Here is a 16,613-nt window from a genome sequence, read left to right as displayed (position 1 = left end):
TCCAATCAACTCCACAACCAGAGCCGGAGCCCTCGAGACCCAGTAATGCTGCACCACAGGAGGTCCAGGAAGTTCAGGAAACCCAAAGTCCTCCAGTACTGAGGTGCTCGACCAAATTAACTAGACCCCACTGGGGTTCCGGGCGCTGGGAAGCGGCCTTGGCTTCCCCTGACACCGGCCAGGCTGCGCTGCGGTGGGGGGGTTGGCGGGGGGACATGACAGCGTGTTTATAAAACCACCCACCACTACTTTTCAAGGATCAGGATTTTTCTCTCTCTCTCTCACCCTGGGACACAGCGGTTACTGTGCATGCGCTATACTGGCGCGGCGGCCAGCGGGCCACCTCTAATACATTTTTGATATGATCTTGCGGGCCAAATATAATTATATCTTGGCCCGTGGGCCAGAGTTTGACATGTGTGCACTAGAAGCTGCCTCATTAAATATGTAAGATAGATTTTTGCATCGTAGGGAAATTAAGGGTTGTGGGGAAAAGGTGGAGCTGGGTCCACAGCTAGATCAGCTGTGATCTCACTGAATGTGAGCATTGATGGATGGATGACTCCTGCTCCTGTTCTCTTTGGGAACGCTTCTGCCACTGGTCTCTGCAGATACCTGCACTGTTGCAGTGTCCACAGTGGAGCGCATGATGCAGCCTTTGGATTCTTGGCAACATTTCACGGAGATTTGTCTTGACTATTTCTATTAATGGCTTGTGGTCTACCATGAATGTTGGTAGACTATACACATAACTGTGGAATTTCTTGAGTCCATAGACCAGACCTAGACACTCTTTCTCTATCTGCACATATCGACATTCAGATGTTGTTATGGTCCTTGGTGCGTATGCTACTGGTTTCCAATCTTCTCCTACAACCTGAAGTAGTACAGTCTTTTGAAGCATTCATGGATATTTTTGTCTTCCTGGATATGTCAAACATCAAAAACACCGTTTCTGTAGTTAATGGTCTTCAGTCATCCCCATTCTTCCTCCTGGTTGTCTGTCCATTTGAATTCACATTTGTCCTGTAACAACTTCCTTAGGTACATTATTTTGGCAGACAGGTTTGGTATGAATTTACCAATGTAATTGATCAATCCCAGCACTCTCAATATATATGCCTTTTTTGTCAGTGGGTCTGGGCATCTCTAAAATTGCTTTCTCCTTGCTCTTGTCTGGTTCGACACCTGCCTCTGACAGTTTATCTCCCAAAAAGGTGATTTCCTTCACATCAATCTGATTTTTTTCTCTGTTTAACTTTAATTCATACTTCTGGACACGCTGCAGCACTTTGATGAGCCTTTCGTTGAGTTGTTTTTGTGTGGATCCCCATTGGATCATGTCATCCATGTACACATGTACCCCATTTATGCTTCTATGATGTGCTCCATTGTCCTGTGGAACACTTCCAGAGCTGAGGAAATTCCAAAAGGCATCCTCAGACAGGATTTTGTGCTATCAACATGCAGTTTTATTTGCCGGAAGCCCTGGGATGCATCCAATTTAGAGAGAAACTTTGCACTGGCCATCTCACTTGTAATTTCATCCCTGTTTGGAAGCTGATAATGTTCCCTCTTTATAATGGCATTCAAGTCTTTCAGGTCCGTGCACACACATGGGTAATTGTTTTTCTTTTTGACACGCACCATTGAATTCATCCATTCTATGGGTTCCTTCACTTTCTTTATGGCCCCAGTGCTGTCATTTGGTTGAGTTCCTGCTTGAGCTTTTCTTTTAGTGGCGCTGGAACCCACCTCGGGGCCTGCACTACTGGCTGTGCATTTTCCTTTAACTGTATCTTATAGATGAATGGTAAAATTCCAAACCCCTTGAAGATGTCTGGAAATTGACCCAGTATTTCCTCTACGCATGGTCAGAGTTAATGTGATATACCCTCTTGACTAGGTTTAAGTTTTCACATGATGTGTCACCAAGCAGTGAATAATGTCCATCTGCTACGACTGTGAACCTGAGGTGGTGCTCTTTATTCTTAACTTTCACCTTGAGTTTACATGTACATTTCATATCAATGAACTGTCCATTGTATGCTTTGAGCAGTACAGGATTTGCATGGATGTACAGCTTTAACTTCATTGCCTTAATGTAGTGCTTAGAGAACAAATTGACCTTTGTCCCTATGTCTAACTTGATAGGAATACTTCTTCCATTTGTCTGCAATGACAGAGTCCATTTATCCTGCTCGACACTGTTCACTTCCTTCACCACCATGCCCACAAAAAGTGTATCACTGAGAGCAGTTTCTTCTATAGTGTATACACTTTTATATGTTTAGTTTCCCTTAGGAAAAGCATTGCTTTGCATAATAATTCTGCCCTTTGCACTTATTACAGACTTTCCCATAAGCTGGGCATTGCATTGGCACATGTTTAGTGCCACTTCACTTATAATTGAATGTCTCTCCATCTTTATGTTGGCTCCTGTATCTCATATTTTGAGTGTGTGTGTGTGTGTGTGTGTGTGTGTGTGTGTGTGTGTGTGTGTGTGTGTGTGTGTGTGTGTGTGTGTGTGTGTGTGTGTGTGTGTGTGTGTGTGTGTGTGTCTAGACACTGTGGCTTTGACTATGCCTTCATTTTCACTGACTTTTACCCCATCACTGAACTTTCTCGTGTGTTGCAGAGCTAATTCACTGCGTGGCATATCTTCACAGCTCTAGCTAAGGTAAACTCTGTCTCTCAAAGCAACCTCTCTCTCACTTTCTTATCAATAATCCCAAACACAATTTGATCATGGATAATTGAATCTTGCAGCGATCCATAATTTCATGTTCTTGCTTTTAAAAGTATCAAAGCTCTGTCCCTGCAGCTGCATGCACGAGTGAAACACCTACCTCTTGAAGGTTTCATTTTTCTTTGGTGAACAGTGTTCATCAAACATCTCGATAACCTTGTTGAATTTGTTCTGGTCTTCTGCCTCAGCAAAAATAAATGTGTTGAAAACCTCTAGTGCTTGAGGTCCCACCACGGTAAGTAGCAGACTTCCATATATCTGGTTCGCTATCAATTTCAGTGGCTTGCAGGTACAGCATAAAGCTTTGTTTAAACAGCCTCCACTCATGGTCAACATTTGCAGTCCATTTTACACCATTAGGAACTTTTAAACCCTTCATATTTTCACTGCTGATATTGACTATGCACACCGTAATTTTTTTTACTCCTGTGCACAGCAGAACTTGTCTGTTTCTTCCATTCTTGGCAGTTTCTTCCAATCCTGGTACCATGTAATGTTTCTTCTACTACAATAAACTTGGGTTCTTTTTAAAACATCTACATTTATTAACTGAGCAAATAGTACAAAGGACAGAACATACACATGCCAGACCTCATGTAGAGGCATCCATCTTGAATCTACCCAAGATGCAACAGCATTCCTAAGATGCATTCCCCAGATGCTACACAGTTCATCTCTGACTCCTCCTGGTGGTGGCACTCTATGGAGGATTCAGCAGCATACCAAATCTCCTCAGACCACTTGGAAAGTAAATACATTAGTGTGCCTCTTCACAGTCGTCTCAATTTGCGAAATCTTGGAGAGGTTCATTGATATGTTGTTTTCTAGGAACTTGAATGTACAGTTCCTCTTCTCCACTGCCTTGTCAATGAAGACAGACAGGTGATCCCTCAGCCTCCCCTCCCTAAAATCCACAATAAGTTCTTTGGTCTTGGTAAAATTGGGAGCAAGATTGTTGTTCTGGTACCACCCGGCCTGATTCTTGATCTCCATCCTGTATTCTGACTCATCATTTCCTGTTATGTTATTCAGCCAACTGAACTATTCGACATGACAAAAAGGCCTGTCTGCGGTACTCTAACCCTACTGTTTCTTACACCGTGGAAACTGTGAATATTTATTATCAATCTATTTTTTATATTTGTTATCGCTTTTTAATTTAATTGAATGTATACTATTAGAGACACAAAGTCATACAGAATTGAAACAGGGCCTTTGGCCCAAAGCCTGCACCAACAAAAAATGTCCCTCACACACTAGTCTCACCTGCCTGCCTTAGGCCGATATCCATCTAAACCCATTCTCTCCATGCATCCATCCATTTGTTTCTCAAACATTGCAGTAGTACCTGTCTCAACCACCTCCTCTGACAACCTGTTCCATACATTCTGTAAAAAAAAACTACCCCTCATGTTTCTATTAAATCTCTCCCCCACTCACCTTAAACCTATGACCTCTGGTTACTGATTCCCCTAATCTGGGCAAAAGACTCTCTGCATTCACCCAATTTGTTCCTCTTCTGATTTTGTCCACCTCTATGAGATCGCTCTCATCCTCCTGTGCTCCAAGGAATAAAGCTCCAGCCTGCTAAACCTCTCCCTTCAGCTCAGGCCCTCGAGTCCTGGCAACATCCTCGTAAATCTTCTCTACACCTTCTCCAACTTGACAACATCTTTTCTATGACTGATATTGCTCTCTGCCTTACCCTCTAATAACCAGATGCTTTTGGCTTCATCATTTTTCCTTCTATCAGATACCATAAGCAAAGCAGATAAGGAATCCTGTTCCACCTGTACTGGGAATGATTTTTATAGCCACTTGTTGAAATAATGTGAACCTGCCAGGATTGTAGAACTCCAGCACGCAGCAACACATCCTGATATTTAATGTTATCCAGTGATGGGCAGATGCTTCCAGTCAGGAAAAGTAAACAGGGGGAGAGTCATCCCAGCCTGTTTGCCTGCACGTTTCAGCTGTAAGTTACTGCTTGGTAGAAATGCATGAGACAGGGTGGGACTGACTCCTGGGAATTGAGACGTTTCCAGCATTTACTTTGCATTTTCCTTTGACACTCTGCCAGCATTAGTGACTTCAACCTTCATACATTGAGGTCAGTGACGCAGATTTCTACATGGCACCACCCCCTCCCCCGCCCCCCCACCCCAACCCCCACCTTACCAGGGCTGAGGTGGCAGAAATGATGGGAAGGATCAATTTGTGCACCCCTGTTTATTTTAAGTCATAATGCTACTGCAGCTGCTGTTGTAACTTGATCATTTTCAAACCAAAGGAAGGGATCTTCTCGTAAAATAAAGGTGTTCCTTTAAGTATGCTTTCCTGAACATTTTCTCGATGAACAATACTGGCTGAAATTCTGCACAAGATTCTGTTCTACATATGGCCTGTGCCACAGCTGGCAAACTCTATGTTTTAAGCAGCTCACCCTTCAGTGTGACGAAACTTCCTAGATATAGAGGAGAGTGCAGACGCTGGAATGTGGAGCAAAACCAACCTGCTGGAGGAACTCGTCTGTTCCAGCAGCATTCGTGCGGGGAAAACATATTGTTAATGTTCCAGTTTCAAGATCTTTTTCAACACTCAATTTTCAACTCGAAATGTCCACAATTTGTCATGAAAGCAACTCAGGCCATCGGGAAAACCATCCTCCTCTCCATTAACTGTCTATGTTTCCTGCTGCTTTGGGAAAGCAGCCATCCTACCGAAAGGCTCACCCTACCCCACCATAGTCAAACTCTCTCCTCCCCCTTCTGCTGGGCAGAGAATGAATGACTTTGAAAACATGTCCCATCAGATTCAAGGAGAGCTTCTTTCCTGCTGTTATTAGACTATTAGAGGAGTGGGGTAGAACAGACGGATCTGGGAATACAGACATATAATTCCCTGAAAGTGGTATCACAGGTAGATAGGGTTGTAAAGAGAGCTTTTGGCATATCAACCTTCATAAATCAAACTATTGAATACAGGAGTGGGAATGTTATGTTAAAGTTGTATAATATATTGGAGAGGCCAAATTTGGAGCATTGTGTGCAGTTTTGGTCACCACACTACACAAAAGATATCAATAAGCTTGAAAGAGTGCAAAGAAGAATTACTAGGTCGCGGCCCAGACTTCACAAACTGGTCTGGAGGGATCGTCCAGTGAGGCTGTTTGGGTGGAATTGAGGGGTGAAGGAGGCATGAGGGTGCTAATAGGGGTGTATTACAGACCACCAAATGGGCCAAGAAAATTAGAGGAACAAATTTGTAGGGAGATAACGTATATGTGTGAGAATCATAAAGTGGTGATCATGGGAGATTTTAACTTTCCTCACATTGATTGGGATACCCATACAGTTAGAGGGCTGGATGGGCTAGAGTTCGTTAACTGTGTTCAAGATTGTTTTCTAAATCAGTTAGTAGAAGAACCGACTCGGGACGGTGTAATACTTGATCTCCTGCTAGGGAATGAGCTAGGTCAGGTATTGGACATTAATGTTGGAGAGCAAATTGGGTCTAGTGATCATAACTCTGTTAGTTTTAGGGTAGTTTTAGGGAAGAGCAAGGAGGGGCCTAAAGTTGAGGTTCTGGATTGGAGAAGAGCAAATTTCGAAGGAATAAGAAGGGATTTGGGGAGTATTGAGTGGGACAGGATATTTTCAGATAAGGATGTAAATGAAAAATGGAGGATATTCAAAAAAGAAATTTTGAGGGAACAGAGTAGATATGTCCCAGTGAGGATCAAAGGAAAGGCTGGAAGACATAGGGAGGCTTGTTTTTCGAGGAACATTGGATATTTAGTTAGGAGAAAAAGGGAGGTGTACAAGAGGTATAAAGAGCAGGGAGCTGAGAGTTTGAAGGAGGACTACAAGGAGTGTAGAAGGAATCTTAAGAAAGAAATTAGAAAGGCCAAAAAAAGGCACGAAGAGGCTTTGGCAGACAGAGTAAAAATAAATCCAAAGGATTTCTATAAGTGCATTAAAAGTAAAAGATTAGTGAGGGATAAAATTGGACCCCTTGTAGATAGTGAGGGTAGGCTGAGTGAGAAGTCAAAGGATATGGGGGAAATTTTGAATGATTTCTTTGCCTCGGTATTCACTGGGGAAAAATATATTGAACCAGTTGAAGTAAAGAAAAATAGTGGGGAGGTCATGAAGCATATAAGGATAACCGAGGAGGTAGTGATGGCTGTGTTGAAAAAGATAAAGGTGGATAAATCTCCAGGACCGGACAAAATATTCCCAAGGACACTCAGGGAGGCTTGTGGACAGATAGTGGGGCCATTAACAGAGATATTTAGGATGTCACTGGCCATGGGGGTAGTGCCAAAGGATTGGAGGGTGGCGCATGTGGTTCCGCTGTTTAAGAAAGGGTCCAAATGTAAACCTGGGAATTATAGGCCCGTGAATCTGACATTCGTGGTGGGCAAGTTGATGGAAAGTGTTCTGAGGGATGGTATTTACAAATATTTGGAGGTACAGGGATTGATAGGGCGTAATCAGCATGGTTTTGTCAGGTGTAGATCATGCTTGACAAACCTGATTGAGTTTTTCGAGGGGGTTACAAAAAAGGTTGATGAAGGGAAAGCTGTGGATGTTGTCTATTTAGACTTTAGTAAAGCTTTTGACAAAGTTCTCCTAGGAGGTTAGGAAAAAAGGTGGAGGCATTAGGTATAAATAAGGAGGTAGTGAAATGGATTCAACAATAGTTGGATGGGAGGTGTCAGAGAGTAGTGGTAGAAAATTGTTTGTTTAATTAGAGGCTGGTGACTAGTGGAGTTCCTCAGGGATCGGTCCTGGGTCGACTATTGTTTTTTATATATATAAACGATCTGGAAGTAGGGGTGGAGAATTGGATAAGCAAGTTTGCGGATGATACAAACATTGGTGGTGTTGTGGACAGAGAGGAAGATTACCGTAGATTAAAAGGTGATTTAGGAAGGCTGGAGGTGTGGGCTGAGAAATGGCTGATGGAATTTAATACAGATAGGTGTGAGGTGTTACATTTTGGAAAGGCAAATCTAAATAGGTCATATGCATTAAATGGTAGGCTATTGAGATGTGCAGAGCAACAAAGGAATTTAGGAGTTGTGGTAAATAGTACCCTCAAGGCTGATACTCAGGTAGATGGTGTGGTGAAGAAGGCATTTGGAATGTTGGCCTTCATAAATCGGAGTACTGAATTCAAGAGTAGGGAGGTTATGATGAAATTGTACAAGGCATTGGTGAGGCCAAATTTGGAGTACTGTGTACAGTTTTGCTCACCAAATTATAGGAAAGATATAAACAAAATAGAGAGAGTGCAGAGAAGGTTCACGAGAATGTTGACAGGATTTCAAGGTTTGAATTACAGGGAAAGGTTGTGCAGACTAGGGCTTTTTCCTCTGGAGCGTAGAAGATTGAGGGGGGGTGTTTAAGATTTTAAAAGGGACAGACAGAGTAAATGTGGATAGGCTTTTTCAATTAAGAAAGGGGGAGATTCAAACTAGAGGGCGTGGTTTAAGATTGAAGGGGGAAAATTATAAGGGGAACATGAGGGGAAATTTCTTTACGCAAAGGGTGGTGGGGATGTGGAATGAGTTTCCGGCAGACATGGTCGAGGCGGGATCATTGGTTACATTTAAGGAAAGACTGGATCGTTACATGGATAGGAGAGGACTGGAGGGGTATGGACCGGGTGCTGGTCAGTGGGACTAGGAGGGTGGGGATTTGTACGGCATGGACTAGTAGGGCCGAACTGGCCTGTTCTGTGCTCTAAGTGGTTATATGGTTATATGGTTATATGGTTATATGAGTTACAGGGAAAAGTTAAACAGGTGTGGACTTTATTCCCTGGAGTGTAGAAGAATGAGAGGAGATTTGATAGAGGATTTAAAATTATGTGGGGGATAGAGTGAGTAAATGTAGATAGATTTTTTTCCACTGAGGGTAGGTGAGTTACAAACCAGAGGACATGGGTTAAGGGAAAATGTTTAGGGAACTTCTTCTCACAGAGAGTAGGGGGAGTGTGGAATGAGCTTCCAGGTGAAGTGGTGAATGCAGGCTCAATTTTAACATTTATGATTTGGACAAGTACATGAATGGGAGAGGTATGGAGGCCTATGGACTGAGTACAGGTCAATGAGACTAGGCAGAATAAGAGTTTGGCTCAGACTAGAAGGGCTGAAGGCCTGTTTCTGTGGTGTGATTTTGTATGGTTCTGTTCATCAGGGAAGTGATGCTGCCCTTGCAGTTTGTTGTTGAATTCTTTCTCTGTAACACGATGTTCTGCACTTTTTTTATTCAGCCCTACCTGTTGTACAAATGTTCCCTTCACAGGATAGGACGCACACAACATATCTTGTATCACTGTATCACAGTACAGGTGACAATAAACTATTCAGTGTGTTCCTCACTGATGCTGCATGACCTGTTGGTTTCCTCCATCAGATTCCTTTTTGGACTGGCTTCATAATTGTTTTCCAGTGTGAGTTACCCTTGAGATTCAACCTTGCACTCTAAAATACATGCATACAGGTGATATTTGATGGGAAACAGGCCTCCACCTCATGGCTTCACGGCTATCTTACACTCGAGAAAAAAGGCAAGGTCCAACCGCTTCTACCCTGGTTATTTTGTGAATCAATGCCCCAACCTGGTCCAACCAAAGAAGAGGATAGGGAAGAGAATTAAAGCAGCAGTAAGCTATTAAAGGAGTGGCCAGTGTAGGCTCAAGGGGCTGAATGGCTTTTATCTACATACCAATTGTGCGGCACGGATTCGTGGACCATGGACCGAAATGGCCTGTTACTATATTGTAGGTCTGAATTACAAATTAAAAATTAAAAGGTTAGCTACCTCTGGGACTGTAACAACTTGAGAGAGATTAACTTGTAGGGTTGTTGGGAAAGAATGGAGAGACTCTAACAGCAGCTGCCATTGACTCAAAAGATCTCGACAGATTCCATCTTCAGCATTGTAAAAAATACCTTCAAAACTTTGGGTGGCTCGGTGGAATGAGAAATAGATTCAGCAAGTCTCACAGCTTACATAGGAGGAACAGATATATAACTGACATTTCGAGCCTGAGCCCTTTTAACATATCAGTAAAAAGCAGGCAGATGTGCATATGTACCAGTGCCTTCATTCGAACCATCCCTGGGTTGTTGTTGTGGAGTTCTGATAATATAGCTGCCATTTTGTGGAGATGATTGTTCTCGTTTCCCACAATAAACAACTTTCCTCAATTGGTATTTCATGACATCTTGTATAATAAGGATTTAGTTTCTTCGATATCGCTTCAGCCTTGGGCCACCCATTTGATGTGAATTAGAAGGCCCTTGATAGTTGAATTTCTTTTAGTACTTCTTTACTTTTTCTCTGTAATAAGTTGTAATGGAGGATTTAGACCAGCTTATGCAAGAAGGGATGCAGTTGCATCAGAAAACATAATCTAAATTCCACTATGGGGCCCAGGGATGCATTTGAATCAGTAGACATTAATCCAACTTCCACCATGAGGCCCAGAGATGCAGTTGTCTTTTGTTGGTCGCAGACGTCAGGAGACCTTGATAATTAAATCATTTGTTCAAAGAGATAAGATCTGAAGTAAACAACTTTTGGGTAATATAAGCCATGGTCCCACTGCTGAAGTTTGAGACTCTCCAAGAGGTGGCAACATCTCTCAGCAAGAAGAAGAACTTCTAGGGTCCAGCCAACATCCCGGTCCGGGGAGGTGGAGAAGCTGCTACTGGCGCCCAGACAACCTATTACAAGTGTGCAGTTGTTGCCTTGCCTCGGCAGTTGGGACCAGTCCAGGCATTGATAAGTATATTTAGGAAGGGCTTGCATATTGTAGTTTGAAATCAGCTTTTGAATTTGTAATAAACATTTGTATAAACTGAACTGCTCTCGGTGTGTGTGTCTATTTTCTTTCGGTAGTTCAAACACTGTGACCAATCTAAAATGAACAAAATGAGAGGTATAAGTTTACCCAAGTCATAAGTAGACAGTGAAATTATTCTTGATTGATAGCTGTAGCCTCCACCGTCCATTTAATTATCATTCTGTTTAGGTTCCGGTAGGGACAGGTGAGTTAGCACATCAGCATGGTTGTTTTGTGTTGCTGGTTTATGTTTTAAATCATAGTCATAAGTGGTGAGCAACATGGCCCATCTTTGAATCCTTGATTCCGCTAGCACTGGTATCCGCTTTCTAGGGCCTAAAATCAAACTCAGCGGCTAAGGTAAACTTCCTACCATCTAAGTATTGGTGGAATCGTTTTAGACCAAACACTATGGCAAGTCCTTCTTTTTCTAGTTGTGCATAATTCCGTTCACAAGCCGTCAGAGACCGGGAGGTATAAGCCACAGGTTGTTCCCCTTTTTCAGTTACTTGTGACAACACTGCTCTTCATCCAACTGGTGATGCACCTACTGCCAGAGTAACGTCTTTGTTTGGGTCATAATGGATGAGAACATTGTCACTTGAGGTTACTATTTCTTACAAGTGATCTTCAGCATTAATTGTCTTTTTCATTTCAATACCATTTCTGGTCTTTTTTTTAAACAGTTGGTTTAGTGGGCTGCACAGTGTTGACATATTTGGATTGTGCTTCCGATAATGGTTAACCAAGCCCAGGAATGACTGCAATTCGGCTCAGTTTGTTGGGTAGGGTGCTCTGCGGACAGCTTCAGTACCAGCAGTGTCCATTCATACTCCTTCGCTGTTAATTGTAAAGTCCAGATATGTAATGGAAGGTACCATAAATATACATTTGTCTTGGCACAGCAGGGCATTTGCTTCTTGCAAACAGGTTAGGACCTTTTCTAGATTGAATAGATGCCCTGAGTTGTCTCGACCGGTAACTATAATGTCATTGAGGTAGCAACCTACATTAAGTCCATGTAATAATTTGTCTATGACTGCTTGAAATATGGTCGGGGCTGCATTCACATATAAGTGAATAACCCAAAATGAGTATTGATCACCGCATATTTCTTTAAGTCGTCATCCAACTCTACTTGTTGGTATGCTTGAGATAAGTCTAACTTGGTGAATTTCTTTCCTCAAGGATTAGAATAGTTCTTGTGCTTTGGGTATAGGGTGTTCTGGTATCTGTAAAGCCTGGTTAATGGTGACTTTGTAATCACCACAAATTTGAAGTTCCCCATTGGCTTTTCTCAATGCCACATTCTGGGTTTAAAAAATTTAGGCTCAACACTTGGTTTCTAGTGTCATTTTGCCTGGACTCCTTGGATTTCTTGAGAACTTGTTCCAGCTTTGACTTGTCTTTATCTTCTAGGCACAAGTTCACGATGGGTCTAATTTCCATCCAATCTAGTTGAATGTGTGACAGCCAGTTACTTCTGAACAACGCTGGCCCTTTGGTATTAAAAATGTAGTGGGATAGTCGTCTCCGTTCTTTATATTTCACGCTTACATTGCATTTTCCAAGCACCTTGACTTTCTCCCCTGTGACCATTTTTAACATCGTGTTGGCCCGTTTAATGTCAAAGTGAGGCAGGAGTCATTGCTTTAAAGTTAATGGCATCAGCAAAACTGCTGCTCCTGTGACCAGCTCCATTTGAAGGGGTTCATTGTTGATTTTAACTTTGACATAGAATTCTGATTTTCTACCATTAAATACATGATTTACCCCGTCTTATCTTCTTCTGAGTCATTAGTTTCAGTTCTGGGGTCTTTTTCCTTCTCTTCCACCATTCCAACTCCAATGGGGCGTTTTTCATATCTTCCTTTTTACCACCTTTGTTTTTCAGGCACTTGCCTGTGATGTGCCTCTCTTTGTCACATAGATGGCACCTAGACTGTCTGAAATAACAATTATCAGGTGGATTGTTACTTTTTCTGCAGCAAAAGCATTTTTAGTGGGAAAATTTGCCCACCACGAGAGGATCATCTTGGCAGATGTGTCAACGTTGTTATCAGCCACCTCAGAACCCAAAGATGTCTCATGTGCAGAATTAAGAGTGATCTCTTTTTGACTTCATAATTTCTGACTGGCACTGTGGTCAGCTAAGCCCATATTTAATCGGTCCCTTAATGCATCATTTAGGAATTGACCAAATTGATGTAATTCTGTCAATCTTTGGCTTGGCTTCGCGGACGAAGATTTATGGAGGGGGTAAAAGTCCACGTCAGCTGCAGGCTCGTTTGTGGCTGACAAGTCCGATGCGGGACAGGCAGACACGGTTGCAGCGGCTGCAGGGGAAAAATGGTGGGTTGGGTGTTGGGTTTTTCCTCCTTTGCCTTTTGTCAGTGAGGTGGGCTCTGCGGTCTTCTTCAAAGGAGGTTGCTGCCCGCCAAACTGTGAGGCGCCAAGATGCACGGTTTGAGGCGATATCAGCCCACTGGCGGTGGTCAATGGGGCAGGCACCAAGAGATTTCTTTAGGCAGTCCTTGTATCTTTTCTTTGGTGCACCTCTGTCACGGTGGCCAGTGGAGAGCTCGCCATATAACTCGATCTTGGGAAGGCGATGGTCCTCCATTCTGGAGACGTGACCCATCCAGCGCAGCTGGATCTTCAGCAGCGTGGACTCGATGCTGTCGACCTCTATAAATAATGCTCTGGATTCACCTGTTTGGTTTCCTGTAAGAAAATCTTTGCCTTTCTGCTTCAACAGATGGTTTGCGACTTAGATGTTCCCCTATTATAGTGTACAACTGTGCATATGTTTTAGATCCAGGTGGATCTGGAGCTGTGAGATTTTTTTTTAACAGTTGAAAAGTTTCACTGGCTATTTGGCCTAAAAACAGCGATTTCTTTTGGTTAATGGGTGCAGTGCCAGTAATATTATTGGCTGCACAGCGATGAACAAATTATTCCATAGTCATACCAGTTTTCGTCTGGATCCATGAACTGCCCAAACAGTGGCTCTGCCAGTTTGAATCTTCTTTACTTTGTGGTTGAGCTTGTGGAGTCCACTGTGGTAATGAACTTTTAAACCTCACTCCAAGGTCTTAAGCATTGAGGGGTGTGATTCGATCCTCATCGCCACTGGTATGTATTGAATGTTTCAAGGACAAACATGGGGAGCATTATTTTATAGTGTGTAGTTAAAAAATATGTCTAAATTGAAGTTTGCAACTTTTAATGTTCAGGGATTAAGTAATCCAATTAAGAGAAAGAGAATATTGGCTTATATTAAAAAATGAAAATTGATATTGCTTTTTTACAAGAAACACATTTGACTGAAAAAGAACATTTGAAATTGAAAAGAGATTGGGTTGGTCATGTTTTTTTCTTCTTTTAATTCTAAGGCAAGAGGGGTAGCGATTTTGATTCATAAAAATTTACCATTTGGATTGGAATCGTCCGAGGGGTACACTGGCAGAGTATTAAGAGTGAACTGTAACATTTTTTCTGAATCTTGGACTTTGCTGAATCTTTATGCCCCTAATATAGTTGATGAGCAGTTTATTTCAGAAGCTTTTCTATTGTTAACTCAAGCTAATGAAAATTTTATAGTTGATGGTGATTTTAATTGTGTTTTAGAACCTTTATTCGACAGAAATCCAAAAATTATAAGGAAATCAAAGATAGCAACACAAATTAATGCGTTAATGAAAGATTTAAATTTGGTGGATATTTGGAGAAAAGTTAATCCTACAGAGAAAGATTTTTCTTTTTATTCTTCATGACATGATTAGTTTTCTAGAATTGATTTATTTTTAGTATCGGCACATTTACAAGGTAGACTATTAAGAGTTGAATATAAAAGTAGAGTTATATCAGATCATTCATTATTACTTTTCTCTTGTGAAAGTTCGGAGGTAGTACGTCCATCGTTTAGATGGAGGTTTAATGCAATGTAATTGAAAAAGAACAGAGTTTTGTTACTTTTGTTAAATAACATATCACTTTATTTTTGACCAAGAATGTTAATTCTGTGGATAGTCATTTTGTAATATGGGATGCTTTAAAAGCTTATTTGAGGGGGAAGATTAGTTATTCTACAAAAGTTAAGAAACAATATATGGCAGAAAGTTTAGAGTTAGAAAATAAGATTGCTGAGTTAAGAGAAAGATTTTCAGAAAGATGTAACAGAAGATAAAAAGTCACATTAGCAAGGTTGAAATTACGTTATAATTCTTTACAAACTTATCAGTTTGAGCGCTTAATTAATCGATCTAAACAACATATTATGAGTTGGGGAAAAGAGCTCATAAGGTACTTGCTTGGCAATTGAAAGCTGAACAGAATCTCAGATTATTCATGCTGTTAAGAATTCAAAAGTTACTTATAAACCTCAGGAAATTAATGACCAATTTTATTCATTTTATCTAAAATTATATATTTCTGAGGGGAAATGGGTTACAGGACTCTTACTTATCTAAATTAAAGTTACTGGTATTAGATGGAAATGAGGTTCATGAATTGGAATCTTCATTTATGGATTTTGAAATTAAGGAAGCTATTCAGGAAATGCCTAATGGAAAGTCCCCAGGGGATGATGGATTCCCTGTGGAATTTTATAAACTTTTTTATGATGATTTCTCTAATGTATTTGGAGAAGTGTTGAATCAAGTTACTGAAGATCAGAAGTTACCAGAATCATGATCAAATGCTTTAATAACTGACATTCCAAAAGAGAGATCCATTAAGTGTCTTCATATAGACCTATTTCTTTATTAAATGTAGATTATAACATTTTAGCCAAAATATTAGCTAATATACTTGTTAAATATTTACCCAAATTAGTACATATTGATCAAACAGGTTTTATTAAGAATAGAAATGCATCAGACAATATATTTCGATTACTTTGGTCAACGCATATCAAAAGCAACCTAACCATCCTATGGTGTTGCATTAGAATCAGAAAAAGCTTTTGATAGGGTTGAGTGGGATTTTTTATTTAAAGTGTTAGAGAAATTTAAATTTGGCCTTTTTTTATTGGTTGGGTTAAGGCTTTATATACCAACCTGATTGCTAGGGTGGTGACAAATGGACAGATTTCTTTATCATTTAAATTGACTCATTCAACTCGACAGGGCTGCCCGTTGTCACCAGCATTATTTGCATTGGTTATTGAACCGTTAGCTCAAGCTACTAGACAAAATGAAGAAATTAGAGGGATGAGGGTTAGGAATGAAGAATATAAAATTAACTTATTTGCGGATGATGTGTTAGTATATTTTACGGAACCGGAATGGTCGTTGAAACAATTGCAAGAGTGTTTGCTGAAATTTGAAGAATTACCAGGATATAAAGTTAATTGAGATAAAAAGTCACATTTTACCAGTTGGAGTGGGAGATTATTCTGAATTAAAAACTATTACAAAATTAAGGTTGACATGTAAAATTAAATATTTAGATGTGTTTATGGATACTAATTATCAATTATTAGATCAATTAAATTATGTACCTATATTAAGATGGATTAAAGCAGATTTGATTAAGTGGAAAGATCTTCCATTAACTTTGATTGGTTGGGTTAATTGTATTAAACTGAATATTTTTCCTCAAATTCAATATTTATTTCAGTCAATACCTTGTTTACTTCCTAAGGGATTTTTTTCAAGATTTGAATAAAGTAGTGTGAGAGTTTTTATGGAACAGACTATATGGGCAGACTATAATTACCACATTTTCAAAACTATTATGAAGTGGCCCAGTTAAAGTTTATTAGTAGGTTGATGGATTTAGATCAGCCTCCCAGCTGGGCTAAAGTGGAGATGGCGTGTATTTCTAGTGTTGAAATACACGAATTTATATTTTGTTGGAATTTGATTTTGTTAAAGCAATATGATATGCCAATATTGAAACATTTGTTAAAGATTTAGATTTTAAAAAAACAGGGTGTTAGGGTCAAAAGATAAATTATCAATTTTAACTCCATTGTATAATAATCAGCTTATTCCTTTTT

Source organism: Narcine bancroftii, chromosome 6, assembly GCF_036971445.1.
Source record: "Narcine bancroftii isolate sNarBan1 chromosome 6, sNarBan1.hap1, whole genome shotgun sequence".
Taxonomy (NCBI): domain Eukaryota; kingdom Metazoa; phylum Chordata; class Chondrichthyes; order Torpediniformes; family Narcinidae; genus Narcine; species Narcine bancroftii.
Note: the sequence above shows the minus strand (reverse complement) of the source record.